This window comes from Alexandromys fortis, unplaced genomic scaffold (assembly GCF_014885135.2).
Source record: "Alexandromys fortis isolate MF-2015 unplaced genomic scaffold, M_Fortis_MF-2015_v1.1 scaffold_39, whole genome shotgun sequence".
Taxonomy (NCBI): domain Eukaryota; kingdom Metazoa; phylum Chordata; class Mammalia; order Rodentia; family Cricetidae; genus Alexandromys; species Alexandromys fortis.
Genome location: NW_026067918.1, coordinates 8,456,215 through 8,474,981, shown reverse-complemented (window position 1 = coordinate 8,474,981; position 18,767 = coordinate 8,456,215). Strand labels below are relative to the sequence as shown.

The following is an 18,767-nucleotide window of genomic DNA, read 5'->3' as shown; positions in this document are numbered from 1 at the left end:
TTTTTAAATCCTGAACGTGAATAATTTATGTAAAAGCATTCCTCTAGTCTTGCTGTGCATAGCCAGAAGACTCTGCCTCTTGTCATGGGGCCCTAGATTAGAAGCTGCTTAGGGAGAGGGTGAGTATATGCCCAAACTCACTGAAGAGTTCATTGCCTTTCATTTCTGAGAAAAAAACTAATGGAGTTCCACATAACAGTGTTTAACTTGCCCTTATACACGTTAGATTTTGGCTTTCTTTAGAGGAACTTGAGCAATTACTGAGAATTAAAGTCTAATTGCGTAAAAGATGGATACAGATTAGAAGTGAGCCTCTTCGCTGTTTGGAGCTTACTGGGCCGTGCAGTGACCTAGCACACGGTGATGTACGCAGTTGGCTGGAGCAGCTCACCCTTTTGGTTATCGCTTTTCTTTACAGGGTGAGTGTTGTCTAAGAGTATATGGACTCCAAGTGGGGAAACTAAAGCTTAATATTTTGAGTGCTGCCTGTGTCTCAAGTTTTGATATTCTTTCCTCAGAGCCCTAGTCTAGATTTTTGTGGCTTCCCTGCTTTTTTTTTTCCCTACCCAAGTGCTACTCTTTGATTTCTTAGAGGAAGAAAGTGAAAACGTGATTTATGGGAAGAACTATAAAGACTCTTTATGTAACCTGTGGATAGTGATCAAGTCTGCCCTCAGTGCTCAAAGTGAGGGAATGTTACTATGTGACAACTTTTCCTGAGGAAATGCACAGATAGGGAGCCCACGACAGACCAAAGTCCAGCTCCGTGAGCCAGGAGGTTTTATTCGAGTTACTTACAGGAATATGGGTGAGGGGTTACTTACAGGAGCAGACTTGACTCAAAGACAGCTGTACCACCAGGTCCCACTCCAGCCTGTCACAGTTCACACAAGCTGGAAAACCTGGAGCACCCTGGACAGCCTGCAGGCGGACACTGCTCTAAACCTCTTGCAGGCAGCTGGTCTGGTCTCAGAGTCTACAGCGCCTCTCCTCTGAGCCTTTTCTTGTCCCATGGCTACTGAGAAGGAGACACTCAGTTTTTATTGCTTACTCTGGCAGGGAGGGGCCTAGTGAATCTGGTCAGTTTCAGTGACTTCCTGCAGCTATTTTGAATTGCTTATTTCCCATTTTAAAGATCTTACCTGTAGGATGGATTGTTTCAATCTCATAGGAAACTGTTACACATTTTCCACATTAAGGAGCTGGGCTCTGAAATGGTTACACTGACCAGGGAGAGAGGCTAAATGTCAGTTGACCTGCATGTGCCTAAGGCAGTGCTGAAAGGCTGCTCCAGAAGTTAGCCCCTTGGTTGTGACACAAAGCTGTTTGAGAGATGGGCAGAATCAGCCCTGGCTTCAGAGCTCATTGCTGGTTTCTTAGAGTGCTAGGACTCAGAGAGGGAAGTCCTGCTACTGAATGATTCTGCCATTGGCACAGAGGTCATCTGCTCCGAGCTTACTGTGTACAGGAGATAATCACTTGTGCTGTCTCAGAGTGAGGCTGTTACTCAGGCACTCAACGTTTTGTACAGGCAGCCTGTACAAAACCTTTAAGAACCAGGGGTTTTGTTTATTTGGTTTGGCTTTTTGGAGACAGAGTTCTTTTTTTTTTTTTTTTTTTTAGGCCAGGCTTGCTTAGAATTCACTATGTAGCCCAAGATTATAGGTGAGCTCCACCGTGCCTGACACATTGTGTTGTGTTGTGCTGTGCTGTAATGCGTAGGGTTCCCATTAGACCTCCCCTGGTAACTTGGACTTGCAGGGCTGGCGGTTCATAGTCTTCTTGTCAGTGCATCCCCATTGCCTGTTAACACCACATCTACAATGAAAACAAAACCAGGGATCCTGAACACCACCACCCCCTAGTGCTGTCTCTTGAGTTTGCCCTGCACCTAGACCATAAATGTTTGACACATTGTTCATGTCCTCCTGGGAATTTTTATGATGAGGAAGGTGAATCAGAATGTTCCCATTTACTTTCGCATTCTGTTTGGGAGAGAAAGCCATACACTTAGTTCTTTCCAATTTGATAGATAACTGGGATATGAGGTCATGATGCCATTATTGCTTTTGAACGGTGGCCATTAGCTGTTTGTTAGTAATCTTGTGGCTCCACTCCAGAGAGCGAGAGCAAGTGCAAGCCAGTGTGAGTGTGTGACACAGTCCTTTTGTCTCAGCTCTGACACAGCTTCACGAGGAGGAGGGGCGCTCTGGGTGAAGAACTGTTGGTAAAACAAACACGCAGTTTTCTTCCTTTCTTCTGGAGTAAGCCCATGTCATCACTCACTTTGATATCATTTGATAGCTCTGGGCTCAAAGGGCTGCAGTGGTGTGGGACACTTAAACTTTAATTGAAATAGGGAGGTGTTTGTTGTTCCTTTTCTTTTCCTCTTTGTTTTTTGTTTTGTTTGTTTTGGGTTTTTTTTTTTGGTTTGTTTGTTTCTTTGCTTGTTGTGTTTTGAGATGATACATGTGTTGCCTGTGCTGGTGTTGTTACTTGTCCTTCTCTACTGAAGCTTGTGTTTTGCCTGGAGAGCAGAGGTACTTAAGGAAGAAAAGACTTTCCCTGCAAGCTCCAGGCCTTTGCATGGTTGAAATGCACTTAAGTTCCTCATTGTTGTGGTAGAGAAAGGGACCGGGTTTGTAGCTCAGAGGTACAGCACTTGCTGGGCATGTGAAGAAATCCTTCGCATTTTTAGCCTTGGTCCTATAAAACTGCCTTGTAGGGATGGCTTTTTTTTTTTTTTTTTTTTTTTTTTTGAGACAGGGTTTCTCTGTAGCTTTTTAAAAAGAAAAAAACATTTAACTTTATGTGCATTGGCATCAGATCTCCTGGAACTATAGTTACAGACTGGTGTGAGCTGCCATATGGGTGCTGGGAATTGAACCCGGGTCCTCTGGAAGAGCAACTAGTGCTCTCAACCACTGGGCTGTCTTTCCAGCCCCTCTCTGTAGCTTTTTGAGCCTGTCCTGGAACTCACTCTGTAGATCAGGGTGGCCTCAAACTCAGCCATTTTGCTGTCTCTGCCTCCTGAGTGTTGAGATTAAAGGCCGGCAGTAGCATGTCTTGACTGTTCTTCAGGCACCGCTGCACAGGGATCCCGGGGCCATTTCAAGCCCACAGACCTGTATGAATTCCATTGAGGTTGGTTGCTTCCTTCTTCAGTTCTGGAGGGGACCAGCATTCCAGTCATTGAGGTGTCCGTGACTCACTGCTTTTACTGTCCTCCTGAACTGCTTGAGAAGAAGGTCTTGGGTTCACTCTCTGCCCTTTGAGCATCCGCCCGTCTCTGCCACTTAGCTTACTTCAGTGTCTTATTTACTGAGCAGGCCTGAACTGGACTCATTGCCTTGGCTGTTGGGGATGAGGCATTAGCTACACTTTCTGTCTTCAGCAACCAACTCTGAAAGAAAAATACATTACTGAACTAGGCGGCCCAGGGCTTAGCTCCAGGGTTTTGGAAGACAAAAGGCCCCTTAACTTAGATTCTTATTTTTACCCTTACTTATTTGGGGGAAACAGGCACGGGTGCCACGGCATATGCGTCCTTCCTTTCCTTCCGCAGTGTGGGTCCTGTGGGTGGTCAGCCTCAGGTCAACAAGCTTGGTGACAAGTGCATTTGAGTCGTCGCACAGCTCAGCTTGGGCTTTTATTACAGGAGGTATAGAGTCCCAAGCCTGGAATGTTCCAGTCTTTATTGTGTGATCTAAGTACCTGTGTGGTATAGGCTGTTAGGAGGAAGAGGATGCTAAAGGAAAAATCATGGGCTTTCTACCTGGCATCTAATGGTGTCTGTATCTCCCGTGGGTGCAGGAAGACTGCCCACTGGTGAGCACAGCCCGGTCTGCTTGGTTGGTTTTATCACAGCTGCAGGCCTATATTTCCGTGTATAAGGCTTACTTCAGATATTTGAATATAACATGGAAAGAAATAAAATGTAGGGCTGCTTTAAAATCTAGTGTTGGTATACTGAGAGATGCATTTATGATTACCTATGGGTAATGTTGACTAAACTAGAGTGTTGTATCTTAAGTACTCTTTTCTATTCTAGGAAAAAAAACCCTACTTTTTTGTATGTCTTTTTAAAAATGATTATGCAATATTATGGAAAGCTGCACATGTATAATGTGTTTTGAGCATATTTTCCAGCATTATTTTGTTCTCTGTTCCCTGGACAATTTCATTTCTACTTCTGTCATCAGTGTAGATCTATGTATATCTGTGATTTTAGTGTATCTAAATTGCAGGATCACAAATGAGAGAAAACAAGGTATTTGTCTTTCTGAGAGTGACTTAATTCCCTTAATAGAATTATCCGCAGTTGCCCCATTCACTTCTTTTTTGTTTGGTTTTGGTTTGTTTGAGATAGGATTTCTCTGTGTAGCCCTGGCTGTCCTGGCACTTGCTCTGTAGACCAAGCTGGCCTCGAATTTAGAGATCTGCCTGCCTCTACCTCCCGAGTGCTGGGATTAAAGGCGTGTGCAACCACCTTGCTGTTAGTTTTTAATTTATCATTGGCTTTATGTGCTTTTTTGTGTTTGTATGATGTGTGTATGAGTGTATTGCAGTGTGCATGTTTATGATGTGTGTGTTTGTATGATGTGTGTATGAGTGTGTTGCAGTGTGCATGTTTATGATGTGTGTGTTTGTATGATGTGTATGAGTGTGCTGTGGTGTGCCTGAGGAGGCCAGAAAACTACTTTGAAGTTAGTTGTCTCCTTCCTCAGGATTTTTTTTTAATTCTGTTAGTCGTGTTTAGGGTGCATTGTGAACATGTTACAGCACACATGTTTAAATCAGAAGGCAGTTTGTTGCTTTTGGTTTGCTCCATCCATCATGTGAATCCTGGGGATTGGCCTCAGGTCATCAAGCTTGGTGGCAAGAGCCTTTACCTGCTGGGTCATCACATTGGCTTTGTCTTCAGATTTTAAAGAATACCCATACTGATTTTCCTAGTGGCTGGAGTATTTTACATTCCCATCAGAATGTGTATATATAGGATTCTCTTTTGTCCAAATCCTCAGCATTTATTTATAATCTTTCTTTTTTAGATTTTTAAATTTATTTTTATTTGCTATATATGAGTGTTTTTACCTAGGTGTATCTCTTTTTTTTTTTTTTTTTTTTTTTTTTTTTTTTCCGAGACAGAGTTTCTCTGCGGAGGGAAGGGGAGAGGAAAGGGAGGGTTAGGCTTGTGAAGACCAGAGGACTATCTTAAATATGGCTCCTCAGATGCTCTCCACCTTGGGGTTTTGTTTTTCTTTTTTTCCGAGACAGAGTTTCTCTGCAGCTTTGGAGCCTGTCCTGGAACTAGCTCTTGTAGACCAGGCTGGCCTCGAACTCACAGAGATCCACCTGCCTCTGCCTCCTGAGTGCTGGATTAAAGTCAGGTCCCTCTACCACCGAGCTTCAGCTCAGTTTTTAGGATAACAGTTTGTGATTTGAGTTCTCTCAAGGCAAGTAGATTTATAGTCAACTTTGTCAGCTGAACACAGAGTTTCCAAATAGGTGCTGAGAATGAACTTTCAGTTCCTTTGCATCTTGAGGAGCCGGGATACAGACCCACTTCCTTCTTCTGGGGAAGACATGACTGAGGATATGCAGTGTTCCCTTGGGGACTTCACACTCTGCCTCTCTGACAGTAGGGTGACGTTACTGTTGAGCAGACACCATTTGTGGAACTCGGGCTGGATGTCTTGACCTTAACAACTTTTCCAGTGTTCTCTGGCACCAAAGGACTGGCATCATTAACCCCATGAAGGACCAATACCATGAGCTCCATCATCGTAGGGGTGTCTACGTAGGCTCAGAGACTAAGCCATCCAACATGGGTACTGGAATCCAAATTCTGGTTCTCAGGCAGAGCACTCCATGCTCCTAACTGCTGAGCTGTCTCTCTGGACCCTGGTTTTAAGTCTTTTAGGCTAAAGTGCATCATAGTTGGGGCTTAGCATCAAAGCTTTGAGACCTAAAAAAAAGAAAGCTCAAATGACTGAGGCAAATCTTGCTCCACTTGGCAGATACTCTTTGATTTCACCACTTTCTGGATGTGGGATGAGAGACAGTTACAGTGTATTCTAAAGAGTTAGACTCCATAGTCTGGTCTACAGAGCGAGTTCCAGGATAGCCAAGGTTACCACAGAGAAACCCTATCTCAAAGAAAAACAAAACAAAGCTGGGCAGTGGTGGCACACACCTTTAATTCCAGCATTTGGGAGGCAGAGGCAGGAGGATCTCTGTGAGTTTGAGACCAGCCTGGTCTACAGGGAGTGCCAGGACAGGTTCCAAATCTACACAAAGAAATCCTGTCTCAAAAAAACCAAACCAAACCAAAAAAAGCAAAAAAGAGGTAGATTCCAGACTAGAATCTGAGTCTTAGCTCTTCTACTAGCCAGTTGTGATTGTGGACAAAATTGCTTAACAATTTTGCGTTTTGGTCCTCCTCCTGCCTTCCTAGGACCACCATAACATTTAAAAGAGCTAAGTGTGCTTACAGCAGCGACTAACATGCATGACTGTAATTGGCTAGCTGCTGTTAATTTTGCTAAGATGATTGAGGAGTGTGAGTGGTGTCAGGGAACTCCTAAGTCATGCCTCTGCCAACTAATCTGGTGGGTGTGTATCTGTTATCTCACTTTTGGGGCTGCTCAGCCCTGTCCCAGAGCTCAGGTGAAGCATGGGTGTTTGTTTAGTTTTAGTTTTGGTTTGTTTGAGACAGGGTGTATGTAGCCCTTGCTGTCTTGGAACTCTGTGTAGACCAGGCTGGCTTTGTACTCACAGAGATATGCCTACCTCTGCCTCCCAAGTGCTGGGATTAGAGGCATGACCCAACCCACTTAAACTTATTTTACCATACATTATTAGAAAAAAACATAGGAAACTCCAAACGCTATATAATTCCCTTTTAGCACTACTATTTCAGAAATATCCTAAGCTTTATCGTTATGTAGTACAGGCCAATGAAATGGGTAAAGATGCTGCCAAACCCAGCGAGGTGGGTTCATTCCTGGAGCCCACATGGTGGAAGGAGAGGACTGACTCCTGGAAGTTGTCTTCTGATCTTCATTTGTGCACCTTGCTTGGCAAGTGCATGTGTGCACATGTGTGCATGCAGGTGAGTATGTGTGTAAGTGTATAGATAAAAATAGTGTAACAGGAACCCAAAGGTGTAGCCCAGTGGCAGAGTGCATGTCTAACATGCATAGAGTTCTGTATGTCCTCCAGCACTGGGGGACAACAAAACACAGATCTAATATGCGCTCTTTCTTATATTTTTCTAATTATTTTTAGTGGTTACATAATGTATCAAGGTAATGTTCTATAATTGACTTTCCTAGTTCCCTGTTGCTGGGTTTCTTGATTGCTTCTATTAATAATTTAGTTCTTAGTCTCAAGGGGACATGGGTATACTGTGTTGTCCTGCTGTCTGACTCCTGGACCGACATCACCTTCTTTAAGACAGCTATTGAAAATGGCCTCTAGTTCTCAGCCAGAATAGGTCTGATAGTCCCCTGATAGTGGTGGGACATTGTTCCCCAGTCTGGCAGTGCTTTATGGGACTGTGATAGCCAGATTCGTGAAATGCTTAAGCTGCTTTGATACCTAAAATGCTTGGTGGTTTTCTGAGGCATGGTTTATTTTGTGGCTTTCTTTAAGGTGATCATTTGCCTTTCTATCTAACTGGTATGAGAGTAATGAGTAATTATGACAATAGAGGGACTTGGCATGCATTTCTAGATTCTTTGTAGTTTGTTTTGAGATAGGGTTTTGCTTCACATACTTGGCTCACCTGAACAGTTAGACCAGGCTGGCCCCAACTCAGAGATCTGTTTCTGTCTCTGCCTGGACTAAAGGTGTGCACCACCAATACTGACAATATACGGTAGTTTTAGTCCAGATTTCCTTCTTTAAACCAGACGAATCTCTTCTAGATTGATTCCTAACTCATGTCCAGAAAAAGATGGGAAGACAAATTAGGTTTATTTAGTTTATGCTGCAAACGTGCTTTAATGAAGTTAAGCTTTGCTGGGGCTTTGGAGAAACAGGTAGAATAAGGCAATAAACCTCCTCATTCAGGAATGTGCTCATTTGCAGTAGTCCGGTGGGTGGGTGGTGGAGGACTTTTGCTGTCTGGCCAGCTTTAACAATAGGTGTGCTTGTAAACGCATGCACCTCTTGTACAGAAAAGGCACAGCCAGTGGAGCTCCAGGCAGCAGCTTACAGATAACTTGTTTTGTTTTGTTGCTTTTTTTTTTTTTTTTTTGAAGGTGTAGCTATGCAGCCCTCTGGTGGTAGTCCTCTCTGGCCTGAAAATCACAGACATCCCGCTGTCTCAGCTTCTCAAGGACTAGAAACTTAGGCATGTGTTCCTGTTAGAGCTCAATTGACTCTACTAATAATTCAGAGGTTTCTTCATCCCCTTTTGGGATGAGTTTTTGGTTCAAGTCAAGCATCTGTCTGCTTTGCTATGTCAGTTTCTCAAAATGTTTGGCTTTGAAAATAGCTGAAGATTGGAAGTTTAAAATGGTGGATTAATTCTTTTACTTGGAGAATGTAAGGAAAGTGAGGCTATACTTTTCCCGTGGTCAGGTAACTTTTTTGAAATTAAGTAAATAATCTCGTCATCATTAGAAAATTTATAAAAAGCTTCCGCCATCAATGTTCAAGTTTTTAGAACTTTTCAGGAAACACGTAGTCTGTACAGCCACCATCCCTGTTTACTGTGTGCAGCTGTGTCACGGTTGCTGTGCTCTGAAATACGGTGATGCAAACCAGCAATAGAGCCGGATTCCTAGAGCTCACTAGGAATCCTAGACCTGACTGGCCTCGAACTCAGGAGATCCGCCTGCTTCTGCCTCCTGAGAGCTGGGGTTTAACTTCGGTTTTCTTTTTAATATATATGTTGACAGCCATAAATTTCTGTCTCACTTTCTGCTTTAGCTTCATTCCATAAGTTAGGCGAGCATTTCCTTTTTTAAAATTATTATTTGTGTGTGTGTTTCATGTGTGTATTTTGAGCACACAGACACACTATGCTGAGAGTGGAGATAGAGGACAACTTGCTAGAATCAGTTCTCTCTTTCCCTTCTGTGCCAGGACTCAAACTCAGTTCTTCAGGCCTGGTGGTAAGCACCTTCCCCTGCTGAACCATCTCACTGGCCCTCAGTTTTTGTTTTCGTTTCAAGTTATTTTCTGATTTTCCTTATTTCTTTGACCTACTGTTTATTGAGGATCATGTTGTTTAATCTTTAGGTGCTTCTCTTTTAATTCTGTTGTGATTGTTGATCTCACTTTGTATGGTTTAAATCTTTTTAGATTTATTGGAGCTTGTTTTGTGGCTTTATGGTGTGACCTGTCGTCAAGATGGAGAGTGCTCTGCTTTGTGATTGAGATGTTTCGGGAAGTCTCCTATAGATGATCCTTTAGATTTAGGCGGATAGTTACTTTTTTTGTGTTTGTGTTATGATACACTAGCATTTTGATGAATTCTTTTTGTTGGTTTTTTGAGACAGGATTTCTCTATATAGTCCTGACAGTCCTGGAACTCACTCTGTAGATCAGGCTGGTCTTAAACTCATAAAGCTCTGACTGCCTCTGCCTCCTGAGTTGATGATTTCTTAAAATTATCTACCTTGATATGTTATATCTACAAATACCAGTAGGTTATAGGACTGCTGAGATGGCTTGGTGGTAAAGGCACTAGTTGCTGAACATGACAACCTGAGTTGTCCTCTGACCTCGCTGGGCCATGCTCTGTGGCATACATACACATTAATAATGTTTTTCTAAAAGGGCTTTATAGAAATCACTGAGTATTTCCTAAGTTCTTAAACGGGTGCTGTGTTTAATGCTAAGGTTGATACAAAGACCAGGTTTCAAGGTCTAAATAATATTTAATGCCCTGTTGTAAGAGCTTGCTGAGGATAGACATTGGGTATTTTGAATGGAACAGACTTTGTAAGACATTGGGCAGATTTCTGAGTTAATTTAGAAGCTCTCACGACTTCTTTTTGGCTATGTAGCTATCTGTAATTTACTAAGGACTTGCTTCTAAATTTAGCGAAGCTCTGAAGCGTTGCTGGAGCTGTCCTAGAACACTTCAACTTGGAATTGCCTTTGAGAAATGTATTTGGCCGTCATGAAAGTAGATGTGAGCCATTGATAGCCTCATGGCATACCCACGAGCCTTGAACTTCTTCTGTCACTATTTTAGTTTCTGTGACGTACTTCAGTTCAGTGCCTTCAAATTTCATGCCCACACTCCCTCTTTCAGGAAATACTTTATGGAACAACTTTCTGTATAGAAAATATAGGCTAGGGCTGGAAGGTGCCTTGCGGGGTAGAAGCTCTTACTGTGCAAGCAGGACAGCCTAGGTTTAACCCTAGAGCCTGCTTTCTGAAAGTTCCTATGACCTGTACATGCACTTTATGGCACATACACATTCCACCCTCCCAATACCACAAACTTTCACACAAATACATTTTTTTTTTAGAAAAGAAAATATCGAATAGAGTGCTTACATGAAATTGCTCTTTATTTATTCCCGTATTCATTCATGCTGTCACTGGGGATGGAAGCTCAGTCCTTGCACGTGCCAGGCATTTGACGAGTGCTCACTTACCAAGGTGATGATCGTCCCCTCCCTTCCTCATCTCCTCTCTCCCTCTTCCCCATCTACCTTTTCTTTTCTTTGAATAGTCTCACTCTCTTGAAGTCACAGCTCCCTCTTACTGCAGCCTCTGAGTGCATGAGCCTCTGCTGCTCCGGCTAGATGAGTGGAAGTGAGATGGCTGTGTACGGGGTCACGTGTGGGGCACTCGCCCAGCACTGCAGGTGGGAAGATTGTTCAGAGTTAAAGGAACCCACACTTTCATTCATGGAACCTAAACGTGTTTGCTAAATCCATTCTGTTTATCAAATATAAAAGCACAGAATCCCCCAGCCGTGGCTGATGAGAAGGGCTGAACTGCTGCTTTCCAGCTCTACATCCCCTCTCTGTAAGAGTGAAGCTGATGGATGTCGTCAGCGAGCACTGAGAAGGAAGTCTAAGGACAGTATCCAGTCTTGCCACATGCTAAGAACATGTTCTCCACTGATCTGTTCCCACAACCCCTGAATGTAGATTTGGTTGTTTGTTTGCTTTGAGACAGGGTGTCTCTGTATAGCCCTGGGTCTCCTGGAACTCAAAATGGACATCCCCTGCCTCGTGAGTTCTGGTATCCACTACACCTGGGTAAATACACTTTTAAAATTTAATTTAACGTGTGCACACGCACAAAAGAGAGCTTATGCCATAGCATGTGTGTGGAGGTGGAGGACAGCTCTCTATGGTCTGTTCACTTTTCCACTCTCAGGGCCAGGGTTCAAGCTCAGGTGTTCGGGCTTGCTCAGTAAGAGCTTTTTACCCTTATTAAACTGTCTTGCCAGTCCTCAAACATAGATCGATCGATCTGTCTATCTTGTCTGTCTGTCTGTCTGTCTGTTCGTCTATCTGTCTGTGAGGCAGAGTCTCACCTATGTAGCCCTGTCTGCCCTCGAACTCACAGAGATCCGCCTGCCTCTGCCTCCTGAGTGCTGGGATTAAAGACGTGTGCCACCACCACCTGGTGTGCTTGCTGTTTTTTTTTTGCAGAGGACATGTATGCAGTTCCCAGCACCCACATAGAGACCGACAGCAGTCTATAACTCTGGTTCTAGGGGTCAGACTCCCTTTTCTGGCTTCCTGGTACCAGGAATGCATGCGGTACACAGACATACAGCCAGGCAAAACACTCATACACATGAAGTAAAAATTAGTTCTTTACCCTTGCTGGCCATATTTTCACTTCTTGTAGCTGGGTGGCTGTGGTAATGCATACTGCAGGTACAGGTTTCTGTAGCCATGTAGCGGTGTTACCACAGACTTGCTGCAACTGTCACAGCTGGCGTTAGTTTGGTGCAGGGCATGGCTGAAGTTTCACTGAAGTCTGGGAACCCTCTTTCCACATGCACTGGTGGTTCCTGTAGACTTTGGAGGTGCTGCTGTGGGCTAGGTAGAGAATTCAGGTGCGTTTTTTCTTTCCTAGAGAGCTTGTCCTTGTCTACACGCCTCCTTTCCTTTGAACTGTGGCTTTTCTAAGCCCTTCTCTTACAGCGCTTTGTCTGTGGTCTGTTCAGAGGCTGGTTCTGCAAACCTGCCATTACCTAGTCCTGTATCTTTATCACTCAATAAAGTTACAAGATCAGAGTGTCCCTGTGTGTCCCTTCTTGCAGTGGCCTGGGAATGCTGCCTCTTCACTTTCAGGTGGCCGTGGCACAGCTCGTGTGATGTGGTCTTGAGGTGGCCGTGGCACGGCCCGTGTGATGTGGTCTGAGCTGAATGTGCTGACAGCAGCATCTGAGGCATGTCCAGAGAGCAGAGGCAGCATTTCTTTGAATTCACCAGAACCATAATTACTGTATTTTCCGTTCCAGAACTGTTTCACAAAAGCAAGGGCAGCTTTACTTTACTGTAGAGCTGTTTAGAGTTGAGTCTAACGTGCACCTCTATTTTGTAGTTTTGTGTTCTCAGTCAGCAAAGCTCTATGGTGCTTCATGGGTAACACCCCCAGTAATTCAGAAACAGTGGCTCCAGCAATACACAGCACATGCTCAGTTGTCAGTCAGTCATTTAGCTTCCTTGTTCACCAAGTGATCGCACATCCCTGGTCTTCAGCCATATTGCCCTTTTTGCCCGTACAACTTTTTCAAACTGCTGAGGTGTCCTGCCTTTCCACAGAACCTGGAGTTTGCCCAAGCTCCTGATGGCCTTGGGATCACTTCTTTTCCTTCAGCTGCCTCACCACTCTTGATGCCATATCGGCTCTTTCTCTCTCCCTGGACGAGCACCTTCTGCATCTGGGAGCCTTGTCAAGTTTTGGCACAGCAGTAGCCTCCTGAGTGTGGGGTTACAGATGTGGGCCACTGGAACTTGTCACCCTCCTCTTTTGTTGTTGTTAAGACCTTGGTTAGCTTCTTAGCTACTTTTCCTCTTAATTTTTTTTATAAAGTACAAGTATACTTTATTGTATCAATTACTAACCAGGCACAGTGGTACGTGCCTCTGATCCCGGGACTCAGTGAAGGCGCAGGGATCAGAAATTTAAGGTCATCTCTGGCTGTACAGTTAGCTTTAGGCCAGCCTGGGTTGTGTGAGACCTGGTGTCCTAACTCCAGTCCCAGCGATGTGACACATTCTTCTGGCCTCTGTGGTCGCTGCGTGCAGACGGTACACAGACATATATACAGGTAAAACGCCCATACACAGAAAATAATTTTTTCTTAGTTACGTGCCTCTGCGTGACTGCATGAGAGCTGATGCCCTCAGAGGCTGGAGGCCTTAGATCTCCCTGGAGCTGCTGTCACAGCAGTTTGAGCCACCCATGGATGCTGGGAACAGAACTTGGGTCCTCTGCTAGAGCAGGACATCTGTGTAGTCTCTTGATTTTTTTTTTAAAGTTGTCACTTAATAAACAATCCAATTTTCAATTTTCATCAGTTTTATTTTGGACATTATAGTGACAACATTTTATTTTAGTGGTAGTCCAGCAGAGATGAGGAAATACCACTAAATGACAGGGTTCTAAAAGTTGGCTTGCCCCCCCCATCAGTTTTCCCCTTTATCCTTTCAGTGTAAACAAATCCAAACAATCCACGGGGGGGGGGGGGGGGTTGAGATCCTCTGCCCATCTGTGTGCTTGATACAGCGTGGCTCCAGAAAGAGCAGCTTTGGGGACTGTTGTGGAGAGGAGTCTTCCCAACATAGATTCTGTCTGCTGCTGCAAGGGAGATGGCCTGAGGGCAAGTTTTCTTTTCCTTTCTTTCATGTTTCTCAAGCCTTGCCAGAGTGCTTAGCTTCGTAGGCAGCTGTTTAACTCTGAGCTGTGTCCTGCACTTGCAGGGAGCTCTCTGACCTCTTACTTACTAATATGGCTAGCGCTACATGGTCTATGGTGCCAAACATAGCTGTAGTCGGCCTGGAATGTGTCCAAACTACACGAGAGACTGGAATCCAGAAAGGACAGGTGGTGTGCGTTCCGTCTTGGTAAGAGTCGGGACATCTTCAGTGACAGTCACAGAGGAAGATCTGATACACTTTTCAAACTTGGCCATAAACTTTTGTTTTGATTCCTCTGACAGATTTCAGGCTACAGGATATTAATAACTCTTAGAAGCCAGTTCTTGGGGTGATTGTATTTTGCTGATAAACTTGGAGCTTGAGTGCTTTGTTAGTGAGTGACCTGTGCTGACATGTCTCCCACGTGGTGGTCAACAGCTGCAGAAGGACTTAATTTTACCACCGACTCCGAGCCAGTGTAAGTGGCAGTGTGGTACGTTCGTTGTTCTGAATATCTGGGTTTCTTCTGGTTGAACCATGTCGGTGTGCGTTCGCAGCAAATAAGTGCTTTCCTGCTGATGCCCAGACTCACCTCGAACTGGGCTCAGTTGGTCCTTGGATTTCAGCCTCTTGAGCAGCCAGCACTGTCTTTGAATTTTTATGTTTGGCTAATGGCCTTGTGATGGAAAGAAACAATGAGTTGTGTGTAGAAGTTTGAGCTTCCACTCCTTAATCTAGCTAAGCCTTATTTAAATAAATTAGTCCCCGCCCCATTTGGATGCTAAACTGGGGCCTAACACAAGTGTTCTATGCTGGGCTCCAGTCCCAGATACACTGAGCTCGGGTGGCTGATGATAAGTTGCTGTAAAATAAGGGCTCAGTCATAGCATGGGCCACTTCTGAGATCCTCTTTTCAGCTTTGATGCTGCTGTGGAGACCAGTGTAGTCTGCTAGGAATCTGGAGTAAAACGGGAAGCCTGTATATACTCTTATACTTATAAACTGAGGAACAGTTTATAAGGGCACTGTTATGGGAATACACACCCTGATTTAGAGATTTTATAATGAGATACAGTTACCGTCCACTCTAAAGTGTTTTGGACTCCTTACCAGGAAACTCATCGTCAACAGCAGCTTCCTTCTGGGTATTAGAACCTTCTAAGTGGGAGCCTCATGAGTATAAGTGGACTCACGTGTGGATACCACAGTGAAGTAAAGCCCTCATGAGGAACAAGAAAATGGGCTCTTCCTGGCCTGGCAGTGTTGGGAGTCAGGCCTACCCTACCACACACTCTGACTCCTAGCCCTTCCCCACACCTAGAGGAATGTGTTTCCAACAGTGTTGTTACATGACTTAGTCCAGGCATTTGTCACTTATCTGGTTCAGGTGTAAACTGTGGGTCCATCAGAAGGCAGGAGGATTAGAAATATAAATTTCATAGTGAGTTCAAAGCCAGCCTGGGCCAAATGAGATTCTGTCACAATAACAACAACAACAACAAAAAAAGACAAAATATCAAGTATCTGTCCTGTCTTTAGGCAAGCTACTACAGAGGCAGCAGAAGGGAGTTGTAAATGTAGAGTGTGGGCTTCAGAAAAGGTTCAGTCCAGTTCCTGTTCCTAGCACCACACAGAGGCTGGCACCATCAGGAACCCCTCCCTGTTCGAGAGATCTGACATCCTCTTAGGTCTCTCCGGGCACCAGGCATGCATGTGGTATGGATGTATATGCAGGCAAAACACCCATACTCATTAAATGTTTTATCTGATGTATGTATGAGTATGCCTGGTGCCCTTGCAGGTCAGGATTGGAGCCTCTGGAACTAGAGTCACAGGTAGCTGTAAGCCATGTTGTAGGTGCTGGGAACTGAACCTAGGTCTTCTGGAAGAGCAGTCAGTGCTATTAACTACCAAGCCATCTCTCCAGCCTCACACATGGTTGCTGATTGTAGTATATGCTGTGTCTTACATTACAGATCCATCACCACTACAGTTGTGTGAGTGAAACTTGAATAACCTGCCATAACCATCCCTGTGTAGACGCCAGTGTTTCCTAAAGGTCATACAACTTGATACTTTCTCAGAAAAGGATAGCGTTATTGTCACACCATTCCTTCCTGTTCTGGAGTTTTGGATATGGTGGATGTAAAGGCTCTGTCCATGAAGAGTTAAATGGTTGTAACCTAGCAACTTTTGAGGTTTCTTTCTTGTTCTCTCTCTCTCTCTCTCTCTCTCTCTCTCTCTCTCTCTCTCTCTCTCTCTCTCTCTCTCTCTCTCTCTCTCTCTCTCTCTCTCCAAACAGATCTAGTGTTTCTTGAGGCATTAGTTTCTGCCTTCTCCATGGACTTTTTCCAGTTTTAGCGTGAGCATCTGGACAGGCAGCAGATGGAGCTGCAATGGGATTGGTGTCAGACACCTGGCAGCTTGTAAAACTCACAGTCTTATTATAGCAATCCCTGTTACTAGAATTGCCAGAGAATGTACAAAATAAAGATGGCCAATAGAGAGGAAAAGCCAGCAACGTCACTGCCATCCTTTTTCGTGCTCTGCTGTAAAAGTTTTAGGTATATGCTCAAAACTGCCAAGAGCAACAAAGGAGCTGGAGCTCAGTTGCTAGTGCTTGTCTAGCCTGCAGAAAGCTCAGGTTCAGTCCCCAGCACTGATAAGCCAACGGCAGCCATTTATATAGGGAAACAACAACACAAAACACTAATTGTGATACATTTGGCCTAATCTGCCTTCCAGAAAGTGAAAGGAACCCCCCCCCCCCCGTTTCAGGTGGGACCTGAATACTTGATAAATATCTATGCCCTCTCACTGACCTTCAAAGGGACTCACACCTCTCCTCTTGCTTGAATGAAACAGTGGGGTTCAGTATCAGGCACTTGTGCGACAGTTTGGAGGAATAGCATTGTTGTGAGTGTACTGTCCATTACTTGCTTGTTTGATAGACCTCTCAGCTGCAGAGATGACCTGATGACCAAAGGACTCTGTGGGCTGTGGACAGCAGTCTTGAGGGACAGTGTTCTGTTGTAGGTGGAGGGACTGTGGCACAGCATCTGTGAGCCATGGCTCTGGTGGTCAGATCTGAGTTCCCATCTGCATCTTCTATTTGCAAAGTATCTGAGGCTGGGCAGTGGTGGCGCATGCCTTTAACCCCAACACTCTATGTCTCTTCATGTGTGCACAGTCACACAGCACAGGTGCACAGCACAGGCACACAGCACAGGCGCACAGCACAGTCACACAGCACAGGCGCACAGCACAGTCACACAGCACAGATGCACAGCACAGATGCACAGCACAGTCACACAGCACAGGCGCACATGCACAGGCACACAGCACAGACACATGCACAGGCCATGAGTGGAGGTCATAGGACAACTTTTCAGGACTCATTCTTCCCTGCACTGTGTAGGTTCTAGGGATTGAATTCAGGTCGTCAGGCTTGGAGCAAGTATCTTTACCCATTAAGCTATCTTGCCAGCCCCAAAGAATTTTAGATTCCTCATCTGTAGAAACAAGACAGTACTGTCCACTTTACAGAGTTCATGACTTCTGCTCATGATAAAAATGTAATAAATTGTGTTCTGTTTGTTTTGAGATGGTGTCTCATGATGTAGCTGAGGTGGGCAAATTGTGTAGCCAAGGTTAGTCCCAAACTTCCTGTCATAGTCTCTTAAGTCCTGGGATTACAGTGTGTGTGTGTGCGCCACCAAACCCAGTATAAATTGTATTCTTTATTACAAGAGAAATCCATTCATTCTCCTGAAATGTGTGTGATTACATAAAGGACACTGTGAAGAGCAGCTAGGGATTCTTATACTCTGGTGGTGCAGTTGACTTTACTAAGTGTGATTGTGTGGGTTCCAGAAGGGAAAAGTGACAAACAGTGCCGTGGCTGACAGGACTAAGTAAACACGCAAAGAACAGCATTCGAGGCGGAGCTAACAGTGGTGTCACAGAGGTCAGCTGTGGATGCAGTCTTCTGGACCACAGTAGCCGAGGTTGGAGACGCAGGACTGTTCCCACCACGGAGTTGCAGTCCTGGGAAGAGTTACTTTGTGTTTGCTGTATTTTGTTGAAAAGAGTCGTGCCAGGTGGGCCTTGAACTTGTGGTTCTCCTGCTTCCCATGTCAGGGTCTTAGGTTGGGGAAGGTTCTTTAAAGGCAGAGTGTAACTGAGGGCTTTAGCACGTAGTTGTTTCTGGTTTTTATTAACCACACTTGTATTTTAAGTAAGAAATTGTCACAGCAGAATGACAGAGGCAGGGGGTCACTAAAAATGTTGTGTTCTTCATGTAGAGTTGATGCTAATAGGGGGACATCTATTTCCTCGGAGACGGAGAAAGGCACTTGGATAGGGGTGCTTTGGAATGTCATGTGAACAGCATGTATTCCACTTCTTCACGGTTAAGTTTGAGCTGCTTGTCAGACAAGAAAGATACACACACATTCACATGTATACATACATACATGTGTACACACACACGTATATGCGTATGTGCATGTTGGTTTGAGCCAGAAAGACTTATTACTACTGCATGTAGTCAATAATTTATGATTGTAAACGAACCTCTGTGTATGTGCACACGTGCATGCATGTAGTGCACAGTCATGCAGGTAAAACGCTCATATCCGTAAAAGATTTTTGGTTTTTCGAGACAGGGTTTCTCTGTGGCTTTGGAGCCTGTCCTGGAACTAACTCTGTAGACCAGGCTGGTCTCGAACTCACAGAGATATGCCTGCCTCTGCCTCCCGAGTGCTGGGATTAAAGGCGTGTGCCACCATCGCTTGGCCCTTCATATCCATAAAAAATTTAACTTGCCAGGCAGAGGCAGGCGGATCTCTGTGAGTTCGAGGCCAGCCTGGTCTACCAAAAAAAGAAAGAAAGAAACCCTGTCTCGAAAAA

General features: G+C 44.6%; 1 protein-coding gene across 1 annotated transcript in view; it reads left to right on the top strand.

The window, feature by feature from the left end:
• Grb2 (growth factor receptor bound protein 2) overlaps positions 1-18,767 on the top strand; it is a 60,932-nt gene that overhangs the window by 7,577 nt on the left and 34,588 nt on the right. The window lies entirely within an intron of this gene.